This window comes from Cupressus sempervirens, chromosome 6 (assembly GCF_028749045.1).
Source record: "Cupressus sempervirens isolate cs-2001-9-10 chromosome 6, ASM2874904v1, whole genome shotgun sequence".
NCBI classification, from domain to species: domain Eukaryota; kingdom Viridiplantae; phylum Streptophyta; class Pinopsida; order Cupressales; family Cupressaceae; genus Cupressus; species Cupressus sempervirens.
Genome location: NC_143123.1, coordinates 24,702,659 through 24,727,570, shown reverse-complemented (window position 1 = coordinate 24,727,570; position 24,912 = coordinate 24,702,659).

Below are 24,912 nucleotides of genomic sequence, written 5' to 3'. Positions count from 1 at the left end.
ATGATGCACCACTTGCTGCCATTGACTATTTAGCTTACTATATATTGTGTATGTACATGCATGGATTTTATGTAGGCTCCAGGTACTCGGTATCAACTTCCCTTAATTGTTAGGATGAGCGTACCCTATCGCATAATCTCAATGGTAAGAGATGGGAGATAAATTCTCAAGTCCAAATCCCAACCCTTTAAGCCATTTATCCTAATTGAAAATTAGGAAAAGTATCTGAGTCAGGTACCCTTTGAATACGTTGGATGACATAATTCGTGATATTAACCCTTGGTTTGATTTTGTATGTATTTTGGCTATGATGGGTTTTCATATTTTACTTTATGAGTCTTTAGTGTATTTTCTATTAATTAAGCCTAATTAAAAGATTTAATTAATGTTTTAATGTAAGAGAAAATTAATATGATATTATTAATATTTATTTTATTTAATTAATTGGGAAATTAATAAAATAAAATAATTGAATTTGAAGATAAAAGTTATAATTTTAGAGTTGGAATGTGATAATATTTATTTAAGTTAATAAATATTTTATCAAATTAAGTTTTGAAAATAAATTTAAAAGTGGAAAAGATATTATAATTATTAAAGATTCTAGATTGCATGATGTGTGCATGTGATTAAAATATAAATATATTAAGATTAAACTAGTGGATTTATTAAAGTGAGTGCATGAGATGTAAAATTAATAAATTAATTTAAATAAATAAATTATTTTGAAAAGAGAAAAGTGAATATTAAATTAATTAATTAATGTGCATTATTTTATTATTTATTCACATAGGAGTATGCAAACTCTCGGGAGTTGTCATGTAGACAATACAAGAGTTTGCACTCTAATTATGCACGTATTGTCTACAGTTAGGAGTTAGCATATTATTTAAGCACATTTTGTCTGCAACATTCTAGAGACCTCATCATGTTTATCTTCGTATCATGGAAGTTATGTGCTTAGTTGTCATGCTTATCTCCTAGTTCTTTCTAGACACATTCTAGATGCATCTTAGAAGCCTTTATATAGAGGCTCTCCTAGTGTGTATGGGGAAGCTAAAAAGGTATTTGAGAAGCTCATATGCTTCTACAACCACTCTTGGTCACTTGGGGGGTTTTAGTTCTTGGAGAAATTACGAATGTTGGAGAAGGAAGGAATTTTCAAAAAGGGGAAGGTTTTGGAGGGAGGAGCTTCTCTACGATTTTTTGAGGCGTAGTGAATTAGCATTAGTATCCAGGTGCACTCATGATTTTCGCATATTTCATTTGCACTCTTTATTTTCCTGTTGCCACTAGACTTCCTATCACAATGAAATTCTGGATTTATAGTTCTGTATGCTATTTTCCTATCGCCACTAGACTTCCTATTGCAATGCAATTCTAGATTTATAGTTCTATATGCAATCTTCCTGTCGCCACTAGACTTCTTGTCACATAAGCTTTATGTTCTACCACTGCAGCAGGTTTGGGTTCGAATTAAAATAGAATCTTATTTCTATGCATTAGTTTTATATGATTTATTAACTAATATAATTTAATTTAATTTAATTAAGATTAATTAATTGTAGAAGAAGTGTAATTAATTATTAATTTAAGTAAATGGATTTTAAATGAGGTCGATTTAAAAGAAAAGAGATATTAATAACTGTTTAGTGGAATTAAATAATTACATTATTAATGAGATTGATTTTACTTAAAATCAATGAGGATTATTTTAAATAAATGATTGTCCTTGAAGTGTTTAAAGGAAATTGTAAACAAATTGAAAAGTTGATTCTAATGTTTTGAATAGCGTGAGTGATTTTATCTAAAAGTCAATGGGTGCTAGTGAAATTTTTTGTACAATTATATAATTATCTTATGATTATTTTAGAAAATTGTTTTAAAACAATGGAAGGATAATGCTATCAAGGGAACAAATGGGTTGACTTGTAGGTCAAATGATGAATCTTGTATACTTGCAGTATACTTGAAAACAAAAATAGAAACCTCCACACTTAATTCAACTATGTGATTTTAGCAAACCAAAACATGTGCTTGCATTGTGTTTTCTCTATGCTTCTTGTTTTGGGTTTTCGGGTTGACTAGTTGTTGACCAGTTATAGGACGTCTACTAGAGGCTCAAGGGTTATGAGATGTGATGGCATGTTGATTTTATTTGCTCTTGATCTTTCTAAACCCAACCATGGTTATGTGATGGTATGCTCTATGAGATGTTTGTATTTACTAATTGTTATTGCTCATCAATATTCTTGAGTGAAGCTAAGTTATATGTATCTAAGAAACTTGACTTAACCATTTTTTAGTCATCAATCAGTTATCCTTGGATTACTTTCCAGTCACCATGATGGGACTGAAGTGTTGATTTATTTTTTGATGATGTCATGTTGTGACATATTTTGACTGAACCATTTTGGAGTCTTCGATTAGTATTTCTTTGAGATACTTTTTAGTTTCTTGTTAAGAACCAATGGATATTGTGATTCATATTGGAGATTATATTTATGAGGTTTATTTGTGGAGCTTTTATGTGTTCTTGGATGGGAGAACCATCTTATTATCAGGTTACCTATTAAGGAACCAAGTTTTACCTTTATGAGTGTTGTGGTATGGGACATAACTATGGATTTATGTGCTTAGGAGAGGTTGTCTAGGTACATGACTTTGGGAATGGCTTGCATAGGGGTCTGGGACCCAAAGTGGTTAGTACCAAGGTAACCTAATGCAAGTTATGTAATAAGTGATAATCTAGTAATTAAAATTTATGGGGGGAAACACACTAAAAAGATAAGTTAAAGATATTTGATCCACCCATGCCTTGAGTTCTTGTATAGACTAAGGATGGGAATGGGATGAGTGCCTCATTTTCTTGAGAGGGCTTTTTAGTTTCCACATGTCCCATGTTGAGGGTCTAGGGTTCAGAGTAACCAGTCCAAGGTGACTCAACGCTTGAGGGTCCGGGGTCTATTTAGAGACCAGTCCAGAGTAACTCAAGAAGCCATGTGATGACACTCCCTAGCATGTAGCTTGAGTCTCCTTTGTAGATTTTGTGTACCTCTAGTGGTGTACTTATCATTGTACCTTCGAAATTAGATGTCAATTTGTGATTGGAACCTTTGAGTTAGTATACTTTTAGGATTCTTGGACTTAGAAAGTGTTTTTGCTTTGTGATTTGATATCCTATTTTTGGGACTTGAGATTATCTCCTCAGCATGGTGGGAGTGGACCATTTAGGTTCCACGCGGTTGGGTGGTAGTGCTTTCCACTCTTATCATTTGAGATCCATTTGAGACATTGTGGCTGATGCATTCTTTGTTGGCATCTATCTTCATTCTGATCATGGATTATGATGGTGGACATGTATCCTTATATTGATGTTTAGCATTTGATAGATGATGTTGTTTACTTATCTTTTTCTTTATTTTGCATGTTAGATTACTTTCTGCATATGATGTAGTATGTTTTTAGGAGTGACATCCCTACTATGATAATGTCGATGATCTCTTTGGTGATTTAGAATGTTACACACAGAGGGATATCTAGGGCCCACAATGGTCTAATGATGCTATTTACGGTTGGGAGGTACCGTGCACTTAGTTAATTATGTTTGATGATATATGGTTATCTTTTATGATGGATGTTTATATCTTCTATGATGATGTATCATGTATGGTATTTGATTTCATTTACTTTTTTGCATCATTGATTAGAATAAGGATGATGATGTACTTTATTTTCACAGATGTATATTCTTTTAAGCCTTTCATACCCTGTGACATGTGCAGTGGATGATTGAGCATTAAAAAATGTAAATTATGAACAATGGAATTTTCATTATTATTTTATGTGGATGTAGTATTAGATGGATTCATTAATAATAGTTAATTTAGAATGTAATGCCCCAGCAAGGGATCTAAAGAATGAACCTAAAATTTCACTAAGTTTGGTAGCTTTTTTTTTTTTTTTTAAACATGAAAGCTAAACCATTTACAACATTCATGCAATAGTGGAAGTAATAGAAAAAATTCAACTAAAAATAAACATAAACATACATAATAGGTTACATTCTTAAGGATCCCTTAACGTTGAATCACATCTAAATTAACTATTATTAATGAATCCATCTAATACTACATCCACATAAAATAATAATGAAAAGTCCATTGTTCATAATTTCCATTTCCGAATGCTCAATCATCCACTGCACATGTCACAGGGTATGAAAGGCTTAAAAGAATATACATCTGTGAAAATAAAGTACATCATCATCCTAATTCTAATCCATGATGCAAGAAAGTAAATGAAACCAAATACCATAAATGATACATCATCATAGAAGATATAAACATCCATCATAAAAGATAACCATATATCATCAAACATAATTAACTAAGTGCACAGTACCTCCCAACCGTAAATAGCATCATTAGACCATCATGGGCCCTAGCCATCCCTCCATGCATAACATTCCAAATCACCAAAGAGATCATCGGTGTGATCATAGTAGGGATGTCACTCCTAAAAACATACTACATCATATGCAGAAAGTAATCTAACATGCAAAATAAAGCATAAGATAAGTAAACAACATCATCTATCACATGGTAAACATCAATGTAAGGATACATGTCCACCATCATAATCCATGATCAAAATGAAGATAGATGCCAACGAAGAATGCATCAGCCACGGTGTCTCAAATAGATCTCAAATGATAAGAGTGGAAAGAACTACCACTCGACCGCGTGGAACCTAAATGGTCCACTCCCACTATGCTGAGGAGATAATCTCAAGTCCCAAAAATAGGATATCAAATCACAAAGCACAAACACTTTCTAAGTCCAGAAATCCTAAAAGTATACTAACTCAAAGGTTCCAATCACAAACTGACATCTAATCCTAGAGGTACAACGATAAGTACACCACTAGAGGTACACAAAATCTATAGAGGAGACTTAGGCTACATACAAGGGAGTGTCATCACATGGCTTCTTGAGTCAACCTAGAGTAGTCTCTAAATAGACCTCGGACCCTCAAGCATTGAGTTACCATGGACTAGTGGCATTACAGAAAGCTTATGCGATAGGAAATCTAGTGGCGATAGGAAGATTGCATACAGAACTATAAATCCAAAATTGCATTACAACAGGAAGTCTAGTGGCAATAGGAAAATAGCATACAGAACTATAAATCTAGAATTGCATTGCAACAAGAAGTCTAGTGGCAATAGGAAAATAAAGAGTGCAAATGAAATATGCAAAAATCATGAGTGCACCTAGATACTGATGCTAATTCACTATGCCTTAGAAAATCATAGAGAAGCTCCTCCCTTCATAACCTTTCCCTTTTCAAAAATTCCTTCCTTCTCCAACATTCACAATTTCTCCAAGAACTAAAACCCCCCAAGTGACCAAGAGTGCTTGTAGAAGCATATGAGCTTCTTGAATACCTTTTTAGCTTCCCCATACACACTAGGAGAGCCTCTATATAAAGGCCTCTAAGATGCATCTAGAATGTGTCTAGAAAGAACTAGGAGATAAGCATGACAACTAGGCACATAACTTCCATGATACGAAGATAAACATGATGAGGTCTCTAGAATGTTGTAGACAACATGTGCTTAAATAATATGCTGACTCCTGAGAGTTCACATACTCCTATGTAAATAAATATTAAAATAATGCACATTAATTAATTTATTTAATATTCACTTTTCTCTTTTCAAAATAATTTATTTATTTAAATTAATTTATTAATTTTACATCTCATGCACTCACTTTAATAAATCCACTTGTTTAATCTTAATATATTTATATTTTAATCACATGCACACATCATGCAATCTAGAATCTTTAATAATTATAATATCTTTTCCACTTTTAAATTCATTTTCAAAATTTAATTTTATAAAATATTTATTAACTTAAATAAATATTATCACATTCCAACTTTAAAATTATAACTTTTATCTTCAAATTCAATTATTTTATTTAATTAATTTCCCAATTAATTAAATAAAATAAATATTAAAAATATCATATTAATTTTCTCTTACATTAAACCATTAATTAAATCTTTTAATTAGACTTAATTAATAGAAAATGCACTAAAGACTCATAAAGTAAAATACGAAAAACCCATCATAGCCAAAATACATACAAAATCAAACCAAGGGTTAATATTACAAATTACGTCATCCAACATATTCGAAGGGTACTCGACTCAGATACTTTTTCTAATTTTCAATTAGGACAAATGGCTTAAAGGGTTTGGATTTGGACTTGAGAATTTAGCTCCCCTCTCTTACCATTGAGATAATGTGATAGGGTACGCTCATCCTGAAAATTCAAGGAAGTCAATACCTGATACTTGAAGCCTACATAAAATCCACATATGTACATACACAATATATACTAAACTAAATAGACAATGGTAGGAAGTGGTGCATTGTGTAGATCCTAACTAGTAGGTGACTACGACTCCCTTCCTTAACCATATCAGAAATGCCATACAAAAAAAAAAAAAAACACGCACACCATAAACATGCAAGTATGGGGTAAGTATCCATGAGAAAACACACAGAATAAACATCTATCTAATCATCATCAATAACTAAAATCACTTGAATAATCATCATGCATACATGAACTATAAAGTACCGAGTAATCTCATTATATAATAACTGAATCTAAAACAATATCTGATAATCTCAAAATAATGTTAGTAATAATCATCAACATAAAAATAGCCCTAAAAGAGTTTGACAATGATAACAAAAATGCAAACTAGGGCTAGACATTACAGATCATGTGGAGAGACCTTTGGGAAATAGGGTTGGTCAGTTCGCTTGGCCTGGATCTTAGTTGAAGTTGAAGCATAAGATGAAGGTTTCTAATTTTTTAGGTACTTTGAATCCTAAAAGCTTGATTGATTGGATTGGTGAATTGGAAGACTACTTTGAGGTGGAGGATATTGAGGATCCACTTTGAGTAAGGTTGGCACAAACTAAGCTAAAGGGGCATGCTACTCTTTGGTGGAAAGAACTAGAAAGAGATAGAGAAGAGCAAGGTGAAATGGAGATCACTGGATGGAAATTGATGGTGACTAAGTTGAAGGCTAAGTTGATTCTTGCTGATTATGAACTTGATTTGTTTAAAAGGTTGCAAAATTTGAAGCAAAAGGATATGACTATGAAAGATTATATAGAGGAGTTCTACAAGTTTACTATTCAGTCTGGGCATAGAGAATTGTCAAAAGATAAGGTAGTAGGGTACATTAATGGTTTGAGATTCAATATTTAGGATGAGCTTGGTATGCTAAATATTTCTTCAGTTGAGGATGCTTATTAGTATGCTTTGAGAGCAGAGGAGAAGCTAAAGAGGAAGAATCAAGGTAGTTTTCGAGGAAAGGAGAACCAAGATAGTTTAGCACAAGTTAAACCGAAAGTAGACGATGAACCAAAACATGTTGAATAGAAATGAAGGATAGGTGGAGGTGGATTTAGAGGTAATTATTTTAAGTGTGGTCAAGAAGGGCATATATCTTTTGAATGTCTGATTGGAAGGATAATTGCTATTGTGAATGAAGTTGCAGTCCAAGATAGTTAGCCTGAGGAAGGAGAAAGTTTGTTGGCTTGGTGAGTACTAGTTGTGATGCAAGGAAGAATAGGGAAAACTAGGGCCAAAGGCTCACCCAGCTATTCAAAACACCCTACAAGAGTTAACACAATGAAAGAAAACACAAAGAAAAACAACCAAAGGAGGAAGAAGAGTGAAATACTTTTATTGATTCATCAAAATAACTTCATACATACCCAGCTGTAAGGCCTTCTGGGTTATAGTCAAATACAAATACATTCACATTCAAAGATCCAATAGCAAATTTGCACTTTCTAGTTCTGCTCTGCAGTCCTCTTCAAAAACTACATCCCTAAAACTCTAAGCCTAAACACTCTATATATACTTGCCAAAATGGCTTATTGATCATTCTACAACATTACATAAGAGGAAGGTTGACCCAAAAATGGTCTAGATACATACCAAGAAAATATCTTAACATAAATAACATGATCAAAATAAATCTCGCAAGTTAGCTTGCAGAAATCACATCCAAACACTGACACTTAGCATAAACAAGAAAACTCAACACATGAAGGGTCACTCGACATACACTGGGTAACTTGGCACATGAAGAGTCACTTGGCATATAATGGGTAACTTGGCACATAAAGGAACACTCGATCAACACTAGATTGCTATAGTAACTTTGCACCAACTAAGTGCTACAGTAACTCAACACCAACATGTTGAATGAACAAAAATGAGTAGGATAACAAGGCAACCTAGGATGCTCTTACATCAGGTTGGTGAGAGGACATTGGATTCTTGTCAAAGGACTAGTTTGTTTAGGACTTGTTGTAAGTCTGGAGGAAAAATTTGCAAGCTGATTGTGGATGGTGGTAGCACTGATAACCTTGTTTTTGAAGAGATGGTTTAGAAATTTGGTTTGAAGAGAATGAGGCATCTTTGTCTTTATAGGATTGGTTGGTTGCAAGGTGAGCATGCTTTGGAAGTGAGTGAGCAATGCTTTGTTGATTTTTAGATTGGGTAGTATAAGGATCAAGTGTTGTGTGATATTGTGGATATGAATAGTTGTCATGTGTTATTTGGAAGTCCTTGGTAGTATGATTGCAGGGTTGTGCATGATTGTGTTAGGAATCTATTTACTATTGAGAAAGGTGGTAGGAAGTTTTCCCCAATTCCTTTGCAAAATGAAGAGCTTGGTAGGAGGAACCTAAGTATTAGTAGTCAAGTTTAATTGATAGATTCTAAGAAGACTGAAGACAAGCATGGAAAGAAAACCTATGGAATACTTGAGGTGGATGTGAAGAAGAAGAAGAAAAACAAGGGAAAGAGTGTGCAAGTTGAAGACTTGGAGGACATGTATGTAAAGAACCAATTTGGGATTTACATGTTGAATCCTAGGAGATGTTCTTCCAATTATTAGAACATCTTTTTGAACCTAGGGTATCTAATCCAGGAGCATCCTAGGCTTTCTTGCAATCCTTCATATTGGAGCCAAGTCCAATGGTTTTTAATCTTATGTTTCTTCTAGGCTATCTAGTGGGTGTTGAGTTACTATAGCTCTAGTTGGTGCCAAGTTATTGTAGCACTTAGTTGGTGCTGAGTTACTATAGCACTTGGTGTCGAGTTACTATAGCACTTAGTTGGTGCTGAGTTACTATAGCACTTAGTTGGTGCCAAGTTATTGTAGCAGTTAGTGGGTGCTAAGTTACTATATGTGCTGAGTCCCAGTATTGATTTTGGTTCTATTCATGTTGAGTTTTCTATGCGCCAACTTTGGAATTTAATTTTTGTATGGGTATTTAATTTTTTGTTATATCCAACTTGTGGCTCAACCTATATTTAATGTGAGGGATTTAATTTAATTTTTAATGAGCTGGGTTGACATATGGCTTAGTTGAGTATAAATAAGGGTCTTGTTCAAACTAATGGAGTTCATTTTTGAAGAAGGAAGTAGAGTTGCAAATTTTGGAAAGCTAGGGCTGCAACTTGGGAACTAGAGGATTTCTTGGTGGACTTGAGGGTACAAGTTCAGATTCTTCTTGGTGTTCTTATCTAGTTGTGTATCTGGACTAGCTAAGATTGGTTGTATGTTGGATCTTGTCAGATCTTGTAGAACTAATTTTGTAATTTTTTATTTATACTTGGCCCTAACTTGGAAGGCCTTATAGCCAGGCATATTACATCTAATCAGTTATATTCTATGAATGAATTATTATAATTTTGTATCAGATCTTGTATTGTTGCTTCTTATTATTGTGTGGTTATATTGCTAGGGGCTAGGACGTTTCCTTTGGGGATACTCCTACCTTGCACTGTGTCATTAGTTGATAGTATATGCTCTCATCACATAACTAGTGATAAATAAAAGTTTATTTATATCAAGAAGTGGAATGGATAGTCAATAAAATTTGGTGTTGTAAAATATACACTAATCTATGTAAATGACATAAAAAGAATTGATGGGAAGAAAAATAGATGACTTTTTTATGTTAGTGGACTAACACATAATATAATCAATGTTACTAAAATTTTCATCAAGGGATATCATCTCACATGTTTCATGACTAAGGTTGTGCTATCAAAAAAGAAATATTAGGAAAACTTGTAACATAAGCAATAAGAAATGATGATAGGAAACCCCTTAATTATAGGCATAAAAAATTCTTTCAGGTGTATGGATGGTTGGGAAACTTGAGACCCACAAAATCCTTAAGGTTTTTGAATAGGGTACTCAAATATTTTTAAAAAATCTATCTTGTTCAATGAAAATTTGAGTTAAAACCCAAAAACCCAAGTAGGAGGGCTAATTCAATTAGGCTTAATTGGTGCAACTTGGGTAGTTTTATAAATATTAGTAGAAAATAATATTCATTTTGAGTCCAAAAGGTTGGATGATGTCCAACACTTCACAAGGGAACCCATCACTCCTTATAGTGGTAGGAATGGTGAAGAAAGATAAAAAAAAATTAATTGACAAAGTGGCTTGAAGAAGCATTGATGAGTCCAAGAGGCAATTCATTATTATATCTAGGTAGGGGGTAGTGAGAGGATATGGTAGGGATCCTATAGGGATAAAGGTATCTAATGGAACCCTAATAGGCTAAGAGAAATCCTAATAAATTCCTTGAGAAGCTAAGGACTAAGAAAGCTACCTATCTTGTCTTGCATTAGAGTGGTATCAGAGCTAGAAGATTTGGGTTTGTCGTTAGATGTTTCATGAATATTATAGAGTTAGTTGGAGAATCAAACATGGTGACTAATGTAGAATTCCCAAAAGAGATGGGTGAATAGAAGGAGAGGAATAGAATCCTTGAAGAATCCCTAGAAGAAATGAAGACCATATTGGAAGAACTTACTGAGGCAACTAAGAAGAAAGACCAAGATAGTGAAAGGAACAATAAGGGTAAAGAAAATTTGTATGAGGAAGATCTTATTCTTGAACTATACCCTCATATAAATGAAGATCCATTCCTAAAATTGATCAAAGAGTTATGTGGAAAGGCCCTAGAAGGAGTTCCTTTGTTCAATGCGAAGATGGGCTCTGAATTGGTGATAGAATGGATTTTAAGGGATGAAGAATCACTTTGAGTGTAAAGGGGTAAGTGAAGCACAAAGAGTTAAGATGACTAAGTCTAGGCTAAGGGGATCAACCCTAACATGGTAGAAGTACCTCCAAGAAGAGAGGGAAAAAGTGGGAAAGAAGCCCATTAAAAATTGGAAAGCCATGGTAACAAAGATGAAGGAAGAATTCTTACCAGAGGATTATGAGGTTCAATTACACAAGAAGAAGAAAAGTTTGATAGAAGGACATGGATGTTGAAAATTGCACTAAAGAGTTTTAGAACTTGTGTTTAAGGTTAATAGTATAAGAAGATGAACCTATCAAAGTAGTTAGGTATCTAGGAGGTAAGGGAAGAGATGGAAGAGGTCAAATAGGCTATGGTGGAAAAGGATTAGATTCTAGGCTGGAAGGAGATAAAAATTTGAATGAACAAGAAGAAGGAAGTTCAAGAAGAGGAAGTTTCAATAGGGGCAGAGGATCTAACACTAGTTGGAGAGGAAGGAGCAAAAACCAAGGGAGAGGATCCTATTTTTCCACAATGAAGTGTTATAATTTCAATCACCTTGGACACCCTGCATATAGATGCCCTAAAAAAGGCTCAACTTCTAAGGAAACACAAAAAGAGTCAACTATGTGCAAGAAGAATGTAGTAGTAGTAACAAGCACTCTAACATAACCCTAGAATTAGAGGAATGAGAGAACCTAATGATAAGGAGAATATTTATTAAGGAGTTGATCAAAGAAGAACTGAGTCAAAGAAGAGAAGTCTTTAGGATCAGATGAAAAATCATGGGAAAGGTGTGTAGAGTCATCATTGACTCATGCTCAATTAAAAACATAATCAGTGAAGAGGTAGTTAGCAAGTTGAAGCTAAAAATAATTCCACATGCCAACCCACATAAGGTCACCTAGCTCAATAAAGGACAATATATTCTTATTGGAGAGCAAGCATGGCTAGAGTTAACCATAAGGAGATACAAGGATAATTTGTTATGTGATATTATTCCCATGGATGCATGCCACCTTCTACTTGGAAGGCCATTGAAATTTGATAACCAAGCCATACATGATGGAACTATAAATGCTTACTCATTCAAGAAGGATGGGGTGACTTGCAAGATCCAATCCTTACTAGAATTTAAAGGAGAGTTGAAGGCCTTAGGTCTAAGTGTTCTCATGATTGGTGAGAAGAGGCTCCTTAAGACCCTAGGGAATGAAGATGGAGTTGGGTTTGCATTGGTTGTGTTACCTAAAGATGAAACTACTGCCAAGAAATCAGAGTTCCCAATGGAGGTAGCAGAATTACTTGAGGAGTATAAAACTATTGTTAGTGATCGACAACCTACAACCTTGACTCCTAAAAGACTTGTTAGCCACCAAATAGAATTTATTCTAGGAGCTATCCTACCTAAGAAAGCTTCTTATAAGATGACCCCTCAGGAAAATGAGGAAATTGCCAAACAAATCCAAGAGCTCCTAAACCAAGGCCTAATTGGGAAAAGCATTAACTATTAGGATTAAACCTTTGATAGAAATAAAAATTACATGAAAATATAAAAAATATCAAAAAATAATAGATCACACAGAAAAGAACACAAGACACCAAGATTTAATGTGGTTCACACAAACCCTGGGCTACGTCCACCAAATAGCAAGTCTGATATTGTTACGATCTAGTGATTATAACTTGATTACAATCTGTAATCCCTTACAACTCAATACCACTGAAGGAACCAATTTTTACATCACTCACAATGAAACAATCCCTAACCCTAAGCCCTTTTATACAAGTATTTTTTTCCCTTTATGATTACAACATGTCGGTCATAAATTGGCAAATACTAGCGCAAACTTTAGTAGCAAATCAGTGAATAGTACCAAAAAAGATTTTTTTGGGCTAACACCCCAAACCCCAAAGAATTTATGAAGTATGTATAGTACTTCCCTTATCAGTCACCACAAACTTACAATAACCCATGTGTGTTCCCTACTATTTTAGCACCTAAGAAAGGAGCAATTTGGAGACTTTATATGGATTCTAGATCCATTAATAGGGTCACCATTAGTTAGATCTTCCCAATACCTAGAATTGAAGACCTAATTGATTATTTAGGTGAAGAAAAGTATTTCACCAAGATAGGCTTCAAAAGTGGCTACCGTAATATCAGAATAAATGAGGGGATAAATGGAAAATAGCCTTCAAAACTACGCAAGCTTTGTATGAGTGGATTGTAATGACACTTGTTTTATCTAATGCTACATCTACCTTCATGGGGCTTATGAATGAAGTATTGGAAAATTAGATTGGTAAGTTGGTTGTTGTCTATTTTTAGCAAAACTAAAGAGGAGCATATCAAGAATTTGCGATTTTTTTAAAAATAAATTTCATGAAGAAAAGATAATGATAAACTTGGAGAAGTGTGACTTCATGAAATAGTAGCTAATTTATCTTGGCTTTTTTTTGTCTCAAGGTAACCTCAAAATGGATCAAGATAAGGTGGATGTCCTTCTAAGTTAGTCTACTCCCAAGACTACATTAGACGTAAGAATTTTTCATGGTTTGGCATGATATTATAGAAATTTCATCAAAGATTTTAGTACCATATGTGTTCCTATATGTTGGATACAATCAAGGGAGGAATGAAGACAAAAATCCTTTGGACCCCACAAGCTGATCATGGTTTTGAGACACTTAAGAATAATATAGCAAAACTAGCTACACTTGTGCTTCCTAGTTTTGAGAAACTCTTCCAAGTGGAGTGTATTGCCAAAAATGTAGCCATTGTAGTTATTCTAAGACAACAAGGAAGGCCAGTGGCTTTTCATAGTGAGAAGCACAATGGTGCAAAGAGGAAGTATTCTTCCTATGACCTAGAGTTGTATGCTCTAGTCCAAGCTCTAAGGAAGTGGAGGTGTTATTTTCTTTCGAAGGAATTTTTTGTATACTTGGATAACCAAGCTCTTGATTTACTTAATTCCCACAGAAAACTTAGTAGCAAGCATATGAAATGGGTAGAATATCTACAAGCCTACATGTTTACCATCAATCACAAGAAAGGGGTGTAGAATAAGGTTGCTAATGCATTAAGTAAGAGACTATTCATAGTCCAAGAAGTTCAACTACAAAGCATAGGCATTGAAAGATTCAAAGACCTATATGCCGATGATTAAGATTTTGCTCAAATCTACAAGGTCTGTAAGGAGTTCAAAAATAACTTTCATGGTGAGTTTTTTATATATTATACATTACAAAATGACTTATTGTTTAAAAGAAGTTAACTTTGTGTTCCTAGAGGATCAATGAGGAAAAATTTAATCCAAGAAAAGCATAATAGGGAACTTAGTGATCATTTTGGGGTCAATAAGACTCAAGAGTTAGTCACTAGGTTACATTTTTGGCCTAAGATGACTAGAGATATTAGACAATATGTTGACAGTTGCATATTGTGACAAAAATCCAAAGAAACATTGTTAAATACTGGAGTTTACCAACAACTTCCAATCCCTACCAAGACATGGGAGTATATAAGTATGGATTTTGTAGTTGGTCTACCAAGGACAAGGCAGGGGTATGATAGCATTTTATGTGATTGTGGATAGGTTTAATAATATGGTTCATTTTGTACCTTGAAATACCATACATGATTCTTTTTAGATTTCTCATTTGTTTTTCAAGGAGTTAGTTAGGATCCATGGTCTACCTATGAGCATTATTTCAAACAAGGATGCCAAATTCATGGGTCACTTTTGGAAGATATTATGGAAAAGACTTGGGACTAACTTGTCTTTTAGATCTACCTAGCACCCACAAATTGATTGTCAAATAGAGGTGACTAATAGGAATCTTGGCAACCTACTAAGGTGTGTCACAAAGGAGTATGGTCAAACTTAGGATCAACTCATTGGGCATGTTGAATATGCCTACAATGACATAGTGACTAGATCAACAGGAAAGAGTCCCTTTGAAATAGTTTATGGTTTGCATCCTAGAGGGGTTTTTGAGTTGAGAGAGTTAAAAGATGGAATTAAAGGAAGTGGTTATGATGAGTAATTTTCCCAATCCATGAGGGATTTCCATGAGAATGTGAGGAAGATTCTAGCTAAAAATGTTGACAAATTGAAACAAAAAATAGATTCAACAAAGAGGGATGTCTAGTTTCAAGTAGGGGATCTTGTGATGGTGCACTTGAGAAAACATAGATTACCCAAAGAGATACCACACAAGCACCAAATGAGAAGGTTGGGTCCTTGAAAAATAATTTCCAAGTATGGAAACAATGCTTACAAGGTGACACTTCCTGACTTGACATTAGACTATCCCCCATTTTCAATGTTGTAGATTTGATTTCATACAAAGGACTTATCCATGATGTTGATTAGAGTCTTTAAGAGGTCACCTAAGATGTAGCAGACCTACATCTAACCCCTACTCCACTTCTAGAGGTGGATAGGATATTGGATTCAAGGATCTACAAGCGGACTATGAAGAAGGACTACTTAGAACATCTTGTCAAATGGCTTGGCAAGGATGAGGCTAATGCTCCTTGGATTAGATAGATAGATTTGAAGAGGTTAGGTATTGATTCCACCTTACCTAATACAAGGATGGATTAACTTCTTTTTGTTTAGGGAAGTATGGTGTAGGAGAACCTTAATCAAACTCCCTACAATTTCTTTTGTCTTTGCATATACTGACTCTAGCCAAGTTAGTAGGGTGAGTTTGGGCCTTCTTAGGTCTTTTCAAGTTGGTTCATAGGTGAAGTTTCCATTCTAGGAGTTTTTGGTGTGTTTTTTTAAGTGTTATTTGTATTAATGGTTATGAGTCTAGGACCATAAAAGCATGAGTACTTTATGTTTTGTAACTTACCTTTTCCTCCATGATGTTTCTGCATTCCATTGCATGGATTGGAGATCTTACATGTCATTTGGAAGAAGGAATGAGATAGAACTTGTCAAAAACATGTCATTGTTGAAAAATTTGTCAAATAGGAAAAAATGGTCAAAAACATGTGGTTTTATGCTATAAAGGCTAAATAATTCCTATACATCATAAATGGACCATTTTATACCTACTAAGAAGGTTCCAAATGATAGATATTTAAAAATTGCAAAGTGCAAAAGTTGCTTGACAACATTTGAGCAAGAATAACATATGTCATGGTTTGGATGTGGATGGTTGTGAAAAATCTTATGGGGATTATTTTAAAAAAAATGATCCATTCCAAGGGTTGGATATTGTAAGGGGAAAGTTTTGTTATTAAAAAATATGAACTATGCCCAGTTTTATCAATTTTTGCTTGTTTTTGGTTTGCTATCCTCAAGAATGGATTGAAGTTAGAGGGTTTTTTTTTTTTTTTTTTGCAATAGTATAGTTCATGTTATTAAAATACTTTAATATTCATATTTCAATTTTTTAGGTGTTCATTCAAGTAGGTTTTGAAATTCATTTGTAAATACTCTATTTGTTGGTCTAGTTTTGACCATTTGTGCAAGAATGGCTCCCCCATGAGTTCCTACCATGATTTCTTCATGGATTTATGGGGAATGGGAGTAGAGCTATTGTAAATAAGTATTGGGGCCCTAGATATTTGGATAAGAAATTTAAATGTGATGCCCTTGGAAAGTCTTTGATACTTGGTTAGGCAATCATAGTATTCACAAGAAGGTGTTGCAGTTTGAATGTGACGGATACTTAAAAATAGGAATTATAGGAGGGGTGAGTGATGTCACTATTTTCCAAATGAGAAGGTCTCAGATTGAGTTTTGTTGAGGGAATGATCAAATGGTTATCAGTCTTGTCACTCATATTGTGAAACCCTTAATTATAGGTATACAAATTGCTTTCTAGTGTATGTATAGCTGATTCAAGACTTGAGACCCAAAAAACCCTTGAGGTTTTCCCAAAGGGTACTTTAATATAAATGTTTTTTGTCATCCTTTTTAGTGCAATTTGGAGTTAAAACCTGAAAACACAAATAGGAGGGCTAATTTAATTAGGTCTAATTGGTGCACCTGGGAAGTTTTGTGTCTAGAAAGTTGGATGATGTCCAACACTTCATAAGGGAACCACTCACTCTTTATAGTGGTAGGAATTGTGAAGAAATATAAACAATTGTAATTGACAAAGTAACTTGAAGAGGCATTGATGTGTCCAAGTTGCAATTCCATTCGTGTATCTAGGTAGGGAGTAGTTAGAGGATATGGTAGAGAACCTCTAGGGACTAGGGTATCAAAGAGAACCCTAATAGGATAAGAGAAATCCTAACAAATTCCTTGACAAGATAAGGACTAAGCAAGCTACCTACATTCTCTTCCATAAACCACTTGAAGAATGCCCAATATGGAATTAAATAGATCTTGCAAGGCTCCTAGGTTTGATGGTTTAAAGTTAACTTTCAAGAAATTTAGATTGGAAAAATATATATCTTGATAATAATTTGGTATTTATAACTCTATCATAGATCATTATAATCCTTTTGTAGGTTTTCTAGCTACTATAGAGATTAAGATATATGAAAATAGTGAAAAATATATAAATTCAATTCTAAATGGACTTGCAAATATGGAGCTAGTAATGGTGATAAATTGAACCATTACTAAAGAAAATTTTGAGTATATCAATGACATATATGGAGGATATGTTATATAGCGAATCAAATGAAGATGAAAAATTTTAGAACTAGATTTGAAACTTAAAGGATGAGATAAGATGAATACTTTTATAAGTATATTGTCTAGTTAGATTAAGTGTTAAATAAAATAAGAGCATTGGTAGAGAAATAAAAGAAGATACAATTTGTGAAAAACATTAATATATCTCTTCCAAAGAGATATGGCTCTTTAAGGTTGTTTCCATTTGAAAGAAAAAATGGCAAAAAATGTTTAGTAGATCATTTTTTTTGTGTTGTGAATTTAAAGTTGAAAAGAGAGAGTTTGATTGTAAGGACTATCCTAAGATGGAGGTGCCATTAAAGTTTGTAAACATGATAGATGATGATACCAATCAACTTGATGGAATTAAAGATGTTTAAGAAAACTTAAAATAAATCTATTTAAAGAAAGGAATCAAAAGATAGATTGGTAAGTTACTTTTCAAATATTACAATTATAGTATTATTGGTTAGTTTGATTCTTAATGTTCTTTTAGATAGTTATAAGATATCATTGAAAGAGAGAGGTTCCAAATAAGTATATATTTCAAATCTAATTTAGTTTTCTTCTCAAAACATGAAGGTCAAAATTATTCAAATGATGAAACACCCTACATGGTTGTAACAGTTAAAAATGAAAAGGATGGTGTCAAGTATATAATGATGTCGAATACCTTGACACATGATAAAATAAAATAAACAATAAATGGTTTTATAGACCATTTTTCATGCAAAATAAGAAGAAAATACTTGTTTAGTTGACAATATATTCTCTCATCACATAACTAGTGATAAATAAAAGTTTAATGATCTCAAGAAGTGGAATGGATAATCAATCAAATTTTGTGGTGCAAAATATACACTAATCTATGTAAATGACACAAAAAAAATTGATGGGAATAAAAATAGATGACCTTTTATGTTAGTGGACTAACAAATAATATAATCAATGTTCATCAAGGGATATCATCTCACATGATTCATGACCAAGGTTGTAAAATGAAAAAATAAATCTTAGGAAAACTTGTAACATGAGGATTAAGAAATGATGGTAGTTTTTATTGGCTTAAGGAAGCTAAAATAAGTATCATTGCTCATATTTGATTACCCTACTAACCCCCTCTACCCTTCTTTTTACACTCACTAGGTACATTCAACTTTTTTTTTCTTTCATTTTTTGGTTTTTCATTTTTAAATATAAGATGTAGGAAAAGGGTCCTAAGCCCAAGTAACAAAAAGTAATATTGGTTTGCACTACCTTGGACCATTACAACCTAGTAGCAAAGAAGAAGAACACTAACCCAAATAGCCAAAGCCCTACCAGTCATAAAAATTAATCAAAAGCATCCATAAGAATTTAGAGTAATTTATATCCCAAACCATAATAGGGTATGTGCAAGATCATGGTCAATCAAACTATGCCTTTAAGTGGCAATGAAAAATCCACAAATCAGGATTATGTCAACTTGATGTGAAATTCTAAACTTGTTATGAACTTTCAATCAAAAAGTTGTTAGAAAAGAATATGTAGGAAATTGAATTTATTTTTTGAACTACTAGGCCTTATATGGAAAAAGATAAAAAAAATTATATCAAAATGTTGAATTTTAATGCAATAGTACACAAATTTTAGGACAAAAATAAGAAGTAGGCATATGTCTGACCACCTTAATCAAAATCAAATCATAATATTTTTTGATAGATTCTAGAAATAAGAATTAAACTCATGCCTAGATGTGACACATATTTTTGGGTATTTTTATTCCAATTAATTAATTAATTAATTCAAAGCTTTACAAAAATTGATTTTTCTTTTATTTCCCTTATAGTAGAAGAAGTATATAATGTGATACATCTTTTGGATTTCAAAAATGTTATACCATTTGAATATTATATTTGTTTCTCAATTAGTGTGTCAACCAACACTTTATGTGTAACTCTATTAGAAAATGAATAATAATACTTACTAAACTTGTAATTTGATAGACATTACATTTATTGAAAGATAAGAGTTCATTCTTAAGAAACCCTTTTCATTTCATTAAATTTGGGTGAAAAAAAAGTCATTAGACACATGTTTGAAGTAAAAAAGACACAAGAACATGCCAAAAGGATATTTTTGTAACATTTTAAAAGTTGACCATGTAGGATTGGTATCCAAAGAAACACTAGGCCTTATAAAGGTATAAATATTCTTGTTTGGTATCAAGATGGGTGGGAAAAAAATTAGAATAGGTTTTGAAATGCTTTGAGGCATTTCAAAACTATATATATTTTAGATCACCACTTTTTGGCACAACATGATCCTACACATACCCAATAATAAAAATAATAAAGGATATAAACATTTTCTAGCCCAACCAGTGTTGGGGCCCCATGTTTAGGTAAATGATACTTAGGTTTCTTATCAAAATAGGTACATGAGAGAAAAAAACAAATAAAGACAAAAAAAAACTTATCATAATAAGCATAGTATCCAAAATTAGCACAATAACAAAATAAACAAGGCCAATGTAATTAGGCCTTTTAAAATATTTTCCATGTCATTAGCCAGGATTTTGAGGTCCTCCAACTAGATCACAACATCCATAATCTAATCAACCTTCTTTATTTTTCTCCTTCCTGTGATGATGTCAAAGAGATTCCTTCTCATCATCTCCTTTTGACCCTTAAAGATAGTGGAAACTTTAACCTTGAGACCAATACTAGTAATGACCTCTGCAAACTCTCTGTGGAAGACATGTCTTCTTTATCATTGAGGTCTTTAATTTAGCTAGATAAATTCCAGTCCATAATGTCCATCCTCCTTTTCCCTTTGATCAAAGGATCCTTAGGGATTTATTTTCTTCCCTAACCTCTTGTTTAGTACCTAAGAATTGGTTGACCTTAATTTGATCTCCTTGAGTGTCTTGGTCCTCATCTTTAGTCTCCTCCACTTCTTCATATTCATAGTATTCATCCTCAGTAGCAGTTTCCTCCACCTTTTGAGGGGTTCCCTCAACTTTAGTTTCATAGGTTGTTTCCTCATGTTATGATTTTCCTGGGAATCATCTTTGCTCCTCTTCTTTATGATTCATGCTTTTTTTTTCTTGAGTCTATCACACCTTCTCTCCCCCAAGATGGAATCAATTATGTAGTCCACAACCATAATCTTGGAATTACCCTCTAAGTCATTCTTATCAACTTCAATTATCTCCTTAATAACCCTACTTTTCTTAGGGGTGCTCGTTGGACTAGTCTTAGTAGAAGCATTTTTTTTGCATTTAGCAAGGTTTTTATTTAGTAGTCATTATTAAAGGGATTGGGTTTTGGGTGGACTATTAGAAAAAAAATTCTACTTTTTTATTTTTCCTCCAAAGGAGGATGGGTTTTTTTTAGCCAAAGGCCTTGACCCAATTTCTTCAATATGAATAGAGAACTCAAGATAACGTAAGGTGGTGTAGGAGTATCCTAGGTGTAAGAAAAACCTTGCATCACCCAAAAATATTTCATTTTTTTTTCTTGAATAAGGGCTTTCTCAATGTAGATTTGTTGTTTCTAGAGGCTTGCTACTTAGTAAGTTAGTCATATGAGCTTGAAGTACCCTCATTTTAGAGGTGGATGTCCAACTTGGATATCTCAGCACACCAGTTGAGGCTTAATGCAATATCATGAGTATTCATGGAGTTATTATGGATTTTTGGTGTACAATTTTGGTATAAAAACTTTAGGCTCATCATTGAAGACCTTATAGGCCCTAGATGGGCTCTAAAATGGGGTTGATTGGATCTTGTGCTAGTCAATCCCTATAGATTAGAAGCTATGAATTTTGAAAAGTGGTTATAATAGACAATCTAAATGATAGTTAAAAATTTACTTCCAAAGTTGAGCCAACCAAAATTTCAAAAATAAGTGTCAAAGGTGGTTTGGGATGACTCTATATCTAATTTTAGAGTTGGTATCAAGGGTTACAATTTAATATCTAGAAACTTCAAAAAATGCCTATTTAAGGAATGCCCATGCCTTGTCTAGGATAACTCTAGGTGATAGTTTGCAGCTCTATGTTGCATATTATTGTAAGGAAGGTACCCATGTGGGGTTGCATATTATAATTTTAAAAAATTCCATATTTACAACAATAAAAAGAAGCCCATATTTTGTTCTCACCAATTTTTGTTGTTTCTTTATTCCTATTATGTATTTTTTGTATCAATGTGAGAACCCTTCATCATAAGGAGTTATCATTACCAATAAGATAAAAACCTAAACTAACGTTTTGGGAATAAACATGTTCATAAAGATCAAAGATTAGACCTTGATGAAGTAGAGGGTTATCCTTATTAGCTATATTACTAAGCAAGAAGGAATATAGAAAGAAAGGAACATTATTTTTTCAATGTGTCTCAACATATTTAATAAAGGAAAGTGATAACCATGATAGGTAATAAATCTCCCTTCCAGAGTAAAGTACTTCATCACCCATATGTAGAAAACAAGAAAGGGGAAAGGGAGAGAAGGGTACTCATACCCATTATTAGACTTAAAACCCCTACCTATTCTTCCTTGTCTTCAAAAATTTGTGCCTAAATTTTATGTATTTGTCAAAACATTTCCTTTCCACCTTAATGCCTTCATAGAAAAGGCCAGTAGTTTCCCCTATCAACTCTAGTGTCACTACAACTTTGACACTTCTAATAGCCACCTAGCCTTTGTGACAAGAGTTGGAAAATTTTAAAGATAGTAAATGTTTATATCCCAACATTGCTTGGATATAGTTTTCTAGCCCCACTCTTTTGAAGTAATTCCAAATTTTCTTATTTTTGAGTGATTCCTTTTGATTCCTCAATTGGACAAGCTTTTAAGTGCTACCCATTATGGAAGCCTTGTCAAAGATCTGGTTGTTTTCCTCAATGTCTATATATTAATCCTCACAACATTCCTCTCTTTAGCCACACTGCATGATAAATTCAACTCTTTCACCAAAAGAGCCTCTAAAATTTCTTTGAAAGTTACTAGAGAGATGAGTACCAATTGTAATAGATTTAAAGTGATAAGAAATAATTATAGAAACATTCATTAATATGACAACCCCACTTAAGTGAGAATCCTCAATTCTTGAGGTATGCACCATGTCCTTGTTGGAAACTTTTTTAGCCTTTGATGGGGGTTTTGTAATAAATAAAAAATAATCTTCAGTCATACTTCAAAACAATTAAGTGACACTACCACTTTTTCTCATAGATTTCCTTGTCTTTTTCATAATTACCCATTGTAGACACCTAAAATCATCCCAAACACTATATTAATTTATTAATATTTTGAGAAAAAAAAAATGGCACTCTGCTCTACCTTTGCAAAAAAATAGAACCCTTTCCGACCCGTGAAGTCTCGAAGAAAATTCCTACAAAAACATGTAAACACAAGCGGCCTTGGGCCGATTTGGTAGCAGAAGAAACCACAAAGCATATATGATAAGAGATACTCGGTAAACACAGTGAATAGATTTGACATTTTTAAAAATGATGCAGAGGAACCTCACAGCCAGTGATGTAGCAGGGGTAATAAAAATCATGAGATGTATGCCCAAAATCCTCCTCTGCAAAACTCTCAAATCCGCTCGGAGGTACACCAAAATCTGAATCACCAAATTTTTATGATAAATCAACTGGATAATTAGATTTTTATTTTCATTGTAATGAGATATGCTTACCTGAAAAAATACAAGGCTATGGTTCCAGATCCATATCTACCAGTTTCACCGCAGGCAGAAAATTTATCTCCCAAATCTGCTTCCCTAGGTGCATACATCCCCCCTCATCTTAGAATCCATAATCCACATCATTCTATGAACCTAGTCCATCTCCTAGGTCATCTCCACGATACAAAAAGGATGAATAGGTCAAAATTTCAAGCAAAGCCATTGAATCCTCATGGGACATATGCATAAAATGAGGCATCTTTGCTATTTGGAATAGGCCACATAATGATTTCCCTCTATTACTCAACTGGCTGGAGGAGTCCTGTGAGAACCAGGTAAGTATATTCACTTTCTCAGATAATATACTTTTTTTACAATGTTTAGATGAGTCTATCAAAAAAGAATTTTTATTATGGTCTGAGTGTTTTTTTAATGGTCACTGTGTTAAATTTATAGATTGGTCCCACAATTTTAAAATAGAAAATTTAGATTGCAAGTTTCCCTCTTGGTTTGTTCTACCATCCCTCCCTCCAGAGATTTTTCATGAAGACATTATTAAAGCCATAGGGTCAGAGGTATTGATGCTTCTTTCTACTACTGTAACAATGTCAAGGTGTTAATTGATGTGAAGTTCAATCATCCACTAGATTTTAACAAAAAAATTATAACTAGTAAAGCATCTTATGATATCAAGTATCAGACATATAAAAAGAGAATAGTTGATATTTTAAGATTTGATGAATCTCATAAAATCATGCCCAAGATCCTCCCCCTTACCTTAGATATCAGCAGTCAATTTTCTTGGTTGAGGGCAATGAAGACCAAAATGTTGGAAGATCAGATCTCTCCAATAGGACTCCAAAGTCAAGTCAATCAGAAAGAAAGGATAGTTGTTAAAGCACCAGACAAGGTTTTATCTAATAAAAGAAGAGTTAAATCTATTATAGTTTCTATTCCTAAAAAGGACACATATTTGGGGTTGGATGGTAGTCGTTCCAATAGACAGAGCAAAAAAAAGAAAAAAATTGCAGTGGAACATAACAAGGATAATTGTAAGTATAATCACTCACCAAAATAGTTGGTAATTAGAGACAAAGATTTACCAAAAAGGAGTATAACAATGTCCACAATAGCCATAAACCAAGATCTAAAACAAAACATAGAAATACATGAGGCTTCGGCAAAGCACAAAGGAAGCAGTATTATGGAAGATGAAAATGAAGAGAGTCATTTGGAAATAGAAACTATAAAGGGATCCTCGGCACACATGTATCAGAAGGAGCTCAAAGAGAATAAGGAAAATGTATGACAAGGAGAGATACAAAATAGCACTATAGATTCAGTGAATCATAAAGACATAGATGAAGCAAAAAATAACATGCTTTGCTCTTCACCCAAGGATAGGATGGTAATAGCATTTTCAAGAACAGAACCATA